The sequence below is a fragment of the Haemaphysalis longicornis genome, unplaced genomic scaffold (assembly GCF_048455015.1).
Source record: "Haemaphysalis longicornis isolate Haplotype H1 unplaced genomic scaffold, Haemaphysalis longicornis Haplotype H1 scaffold_10, whole genome shotgun sequence".
Taxonomy (NCBI): domain Eukaryota; kingdom Metazoa; phylum Arthropoda; class Arachnida; order Ixodida; family Ixodidae; genus Haemaphysalis; species Haemaphysalis longicornis.
This window is the reverse complement of record NW_027526204.1, coordinates 101,748,446-101,754,915: the sequence shown is the minus strand read 5'-3', so window position 1 is coordinate 101,754,915 and position 6,470 is coordinate 101,748,446.

The window sequence follows — 6,470 nt, the reverse complement described above, 5'->3', positions numbered from 1 at the left end:
AACATGGCGGATGCTTTTTGCACAGGCCGCTTGAGCTCCTTAATAACATGGCTGCCCTCGCACGGCGGCCGCCGGCCCGCTGCTCCTGCTGGTTCCTTGCTGGCACGCTGGCCGCGTGTTTACTTGCGCCGCGCTAGTGAAGTGATGTACGCCAGGTGACCAGATGGCCTTGACTGGCACCGACCACAGTGAGCAGCAAGTGAGAACAAATCGTTTATTGACATCCGCAAGTTTACAGAGGCCAGGACATCATTTCATTTTGATCGCTGCAATTGTACGTCGCTTTCGTGACAACATTTTTTTTTGCCATAACAACTCGTTCACTTGCGCTAAAATTTCGAACGAAGGGCACATTGCTTCCAATATTCTGCTGCCCGTATCTTTTTTCTTTTTGGACGTCGCAACAAGTTACGAAGGACACAGACGCTTGGAAATTCTCTCGGATTAAAGCGATAGTTATTGCGAACTCTATCGCTTACTGCGAACATATCTACATTTGAATGTAGCAATGGAACTAAAATCCGTGAGCGAGTGTTTGAGGCGCGGCTTTTTTTTTCTCTATCTCTTTTGGGGGGTGCGACAGGGCCCAAGCACGCGCTAAGCAGCATCACAAGTTGAAATAAAAAGAAAAAAAAAACACCTGCGGCGTTAAAAATATTTATCTGACTATCTTTACCAACACTTTGAAATTTTTAAAAGTACTCCGATATGCTCTGTTGCGTGAAAATTGCTAACTAGTTTATTTACAGTAATGCTTCTTGCATGCCCCATTATTGTACTTGATGCTGGCATAAACAGTAGCTTTACCGTTCAAGAATAGGATGTACATAACGTTGGTATCAGCTGTTTATTACGCTCTAGGGCGGTTACGAATCAGGTGCGGTAATTAATACTATGAATGAGATATTTCACTTGCTGATGACATATAGAATGTAATTAAACACGCTCGGTCTAAATAATTTTACCTTCAGATTTACACAGTAAAAATGCGACATGAAATCTAATTTCCATAAGCAAGAGAGGATAAATATGATTTCAGAACCCAGCTGCACAATAACGTATTACGCACCCTGTGTTGACTCGCACTTGCACGTCGAAGAGCCACATTGTTAGTTCCATTACCCTGATTAACACCGTTTGCTGCAATGAGTTGAATTTCACCTCGTTAATATCGTATTCTTTTTGTACTGATCGTCTTATTTTTTGTATGCGTTGCAACGCTGACTATAACTTCGGCCAAGAGCTCCCGCCCCCCCCCTTCCCCTTATGTAATGACCTTTCGGGTGTAAATAAATAAAATAAAATGTTGAATTTTGCCAGTAGTAATGTGGATGGCCTTATACTGTATTGACAGTAAAATTTTAAAAGCACTTTTTATGCTTCAGTGATTGATAAATGTAAAAAAAAAACATGCATATCAGTAATTAAGCAAGACTTACAAATATGATTTGACACTGCAATGAATGGACTGCACGGCACAGTTCGGTACACGACTTAAAGTTCTTAGTCTCTTTGTAGGTTCAACCAATAGTATCTACTATCTTCCATTCCTTACAGTTTAGAACAAGACCTGCCGGCGCGCACTATTTTTGGGAGTGACATCATGGTGCATTGATTGAAGTTTTCACCCACTTGTGCGACAATTCGCAGTCGGTGGCTACACGTAAAATTGTGCCCTGGAGGGAACTGGGATTTTCACACGATTACTAACTGAGTGTAGCAGTGGCCTCCCTTATTATATTCGATACAAAAAGCCCTTGCGAGGTATTCGCAGGCAACCCATCCAGCTCGCTAAAGCAATCTGCCCTTGAGGTACAAAGCACGTACGTACCACACCTCCTCCTTCCTCACTTTTGCCACACGCTTATCCCTGTTTATAGATGACCCGGGCTACTACTTGTGCAGACCTCCAAGACAAACTCTGACCCCTCACATTTCTTTGTGTCCAAAGGTTTCAAACCCACCTGCAAAGTCCACACAGCGCTATTAACAAAGGAGACACCTACTCGATCACCAGAGCATAGAATAATAGTGTCTATCAGAAATGAGCTGCTCCAATAAAGTTTACTTCCTCTCAGCTTCCTGCACGAACTTGCTTTAGGCTGATAACAGGAGCTGTACAGTTGGTCTTACAGCAATTTTTTTTGTGCGAAGTGTTGTAAATGTACAGAGAAAGTGAAGTACTCTTGAGCAGCAGTGAAAGGGAATGGAAGAAAGTAAACTAGAACCCGCATTTGCTTTCTTACATTTGCCAATGTGTACGCATCGTGATTTACTAATAAACGTTGAATTTCGGGGCTATTAGTGGCTAGCTACGTGACAATATCACATCGCACATTTTGATGCGTCTCAATATTTGCAGTATAGCGAATGCTCGCCCGAAGTTAAACATTTTTAGACACCGAATATCGTGTGCTTGAATTGAACAACAACTATAAATATGCACATCACATTTCTTTTTAACATTTGGTGAAAATACCTGGCCCTAACATTTATCTGCAGGCAACATAATACATTTGCTCGTGCTGAGAACTTGATGTGGTCGCCTTCCGGTGTGTGCTTCTTTGTTCTTTGGCTGTATCTGCAAAAAAAAGGAATGAATGAAAAATGTAAATTAAATTGGAAGGACGAATAGTTAAGAGAATCATGTCACACAAATTAAGAGAAACAACTATAAGTGGAAGTTCAATATACATAAACACACCAGTCGGGCGCATGGCTGTCATATCAGGCAAGCACGAAGAGTTGAAAAGGCCAGCCAGTCCTTGGTGTAGTTGTTGCGTGCGCCGACAATGTTGAAGGTTCAGCCAGAATGTCTAAATGAACACCGATCTCTGAAAAACAATAACGCAGTATTTTTGAGTTCACGCGTATTAACCATGACGCAAGCATCAGCTGTCACAACGCATGCTAATATAACCTAACTCGCATCACCACCTCTCTATGAAGGCAAACTTTAGTTGTAGCAAAGCGCTGGTGACTAAATGCTCACTAACGCGTCAAAACAGAAAGGCAACAGTTAGGTAAAGCCTGGGCGAATTACTGTCTTTTGGTAGCCTCAAAAGTTCCATCCGAAATAATGCCACACCTTTTGAGGCAAATGCGCCCACAACTTTTCGGGTTCTAGATAGTCAGAAATGTTCGAGAGCGGCCAGGACAGTTGAGAGGCTGTTTCTTAAAGGGACAGGCAACCGATTTTTGTCGAGTATATATTCTCTATCCCAAATGAAAGGGCATCACTTATAGCACCTTGACGAGAAACGGTTTTGCTGATAACGCCCTATAAGCTTTTAAATCGAAATTTTTAGATCTGCGAGCCGTATGTGTCCCTCCCAAAAATGAGGCCGGCAACCATGACATAGAGTAGCTCGGCAACATACTTTTGCCTGTATGCGAGATGAAAAACGATATTTAAAAACTTGTCCCCAGCAAAAAAAGTTTGAATCGCAGGCTTTCTTGTTCCTTTATGCGTTTTTTCAATGCAACGGTCTATTGTGCACGAATGTGCCATCTGTTGGGATAGACGATAGGTAGAATCTGGCTTCACGTTGCGGAGGTGGGAAGTTCGATTCTCCCCAGGCGCACCGTTTTTTTTAAAGCTGCCGTTGGCGTATTTGGAAACTGAAATCAAATATTTTGGCAGAACAAACGCCTCTGACTCAGGCAGAATCGTCAAAGCTCCTTCACTGGGTCTGTTTACTAAACGCTGCCGTTGATTCTGGGCATGGTGGCTCGTTAGCCACGCTGAGAGCAACCCAGCGGCGGCGGGCGGCGTGTATTTAGAATTTTCAAAATAATGTTTAGAAATACATATACAATTTAACCTTGTACAAATACTTGTGTTGAAAAGTTTTCAATACGCAAATAAACGTTTCAGCATTTGCAGTAGCTGCTAGGTTTGCACGTCACGTGACAGGGACACATATCGTAGTGCTAAGTTTCGACACTACGAACCGCCACCCTTCCGATTTCAGGAAGTTTGCTGCCAAATTAAAATTATTTCAACCGATTTGTTTAGAAGTTGCTTGTGGTTACCTGGCTGTATACAACGCTGGCTTTCACAGGATCTAGAGAACATATACGCCACAAAAATCGGTTGTCTGTCCCTTTAAGGGTTTTTTTCTTTTTTCAAGTTTTTTTTGCTAACTCCGCATGCACCCTGATCAAGAACTCCGAGGAATGCAGATTTTGTATTTGAATCATGTAATAAGAAAATATTCCAGCGGAAGTCATGCACAAATGAGGTATTGACGGCGACAACGGTTTCGTTTGCACCGTCTTTCTAGTGGAGTGCATAACACTCACCTTCTGTTGGAAGAATCAAATATTCTGGCCTCGACAGCTGTCCTCCGATGCGGAATTTCCCACATTTGTCACTCCACAAGCACTCGATTCCCGTGTTTTGCCAGTCCTCTCAACAACTGATGGACGCAAAAGCACATAACAGCAATAACAGTCACGAAACCAGTGCTCCGCGCACAGAGAAACGGTGGGCCGTTGCAGCGGTTTCAATTTGAATTGGCGGCTTTGTGGTTGCAAATTCAGAAGAGAGGTGGTGCACCAGTCGGCTGTTCGTAAAAAGTTGGGTACATTTTTGCTCAACGGATGTTTGATGCGGAACTTGTTAATAATATTTTTAAACAACACATTGTAAGCGAACTTTGTTGGCTCTCTGAGTCACGGAATGAACGTTTTGTATTCTCTACCAAAAATAACCTTTTCGTTGCGCCGTCTGGTGGACTTGATGGTCGAAAACTTCGTTGTAGGTTGGTCACGTGGGGCGTCGATTTTTACGCCGCCTATAGAGAAACCAGGGAACGTCCAAGCTTGAGAGGCCTGTACATACATTCGCTAAATCAGCTCTTGCTCGCACCACGCCCCCTTATTCTTCTCGGTGGAGTCGTTTTCCCAGCGGCCGCTTGGTGGTTCGCGCGAAGTGAATCTTCTTTAATTATCATCACCGTGCCCAATCCGAGCCACTCATCACACCGGCATTCTTGGTGATGGCTAGTGGTTCCCGGCGCACGCCGGCCCGTTGAGCACGGGCGAGAACCGCAACGAGGAGGCGGACCGGGCGGCACGCGCGTTCACCAGCCGCGGCGCGAGCCCGAGCCCCCAACTTGCGGCGGAGGAAGACGACGAGGTGGTGCCACTCACCACCTACAAGGACACCCTGGAGTGGTACCGGACTAACCGCCGGACGCTACCCCCACCCCACCCTAAGCTGACGCGACGCGAAGCAGTGGTGTTTAGGCAGCTGCAAACACGTGCGCTGATGACGCCAGTAATAGCTAAACACATATGCCCGGAGGTGTACCCCAGTGATGTGTGTGTGATGTGCAAGAAGGACAGGGCCACGGCGGCCCACATCCTGTGGGACTGCAGAAGACACCCGAGCGAGGCCAGTGCAGCAGAGACGTTCCCGCCGTACCTTGTCAGTGCGGCGGCGTGCAAAGACTACGTAATACAACACATGGCCGTCCAGCAAGTGTCGGACGCCCTCGAGCTTCAACGCCCGAAAGTGTCACCCCCACCCGGGGGTAGGCATGAGTAGGTGACGGAAGCCGAGTGGCCGGCTGACACGACGTGAGGCCGCGTCGCGTTTGCAGGACAAATAAAGATGTTTTCTCTCTCTCTCTCTCCCGCCAGCGCGCAGTACACTGTGTTCGGATTCGACAACCGCATAGACTGGAAGCCCACGGTGTTCCTAGACGGCATTCCAAAAAACAGGGTTTGCAGTGCCTGCGGTCTGGTTTCTTCTACGATAGCGCTTCTACCCTGTAACCATCCCCTCTGCAGCAGATGCTATGACGGAAGCGGTGACGAAGAACGCAACCGCTGTCTTTTGGATACAGAGTCCTGCAAGCCAGAAGATGTCATCTGGTCATCGTTGACTAGAGAGAAACTTCTACAGCGCAAGGTTGGTGGTATGCATTCACCCGTCTTCCCGAACAACCCTTATTTATCGTATTTTTGATATATGATAGGAGAGTCGCGTTATTGCACTACAGAGCCACGGCGAAAGGGGTTTTGTGAGCTGTGCTTTGTGTTGGTGCATGGCAACGATAAATTTCTGAAATCCCGGTGAAAGTGTACAGTCGAAAGCTTTATGACAGCAAACACGGGAGCGCATGCCGCTCAATACATGCAGAGCTGTCTGGTGAGAGGCTGGCGTGCTCTCGGAGATTGTGCGGTTGGTGGGTACACTCCCTGAAAGCGCTTTATCGCGCGGCTGACTGCTGCGTTAGTTACGTCACGAAGGATAACACATTTTTTATCACGCAATGCGTTCGCTCCGTTTCGCGCTTGATAAAAAGCCCCTCATTGGCACATGTGTTCTCTGGAATCGTTTCCAGATATCTAACGTAGCTACCGGACCAGACAACAGCCGTTGTCAGGGAGTGGATCTGTCAAATGTACGAACTGCAACAGTTCGCCATCCCATAGCTAGACCGCTCTACATGTACTAA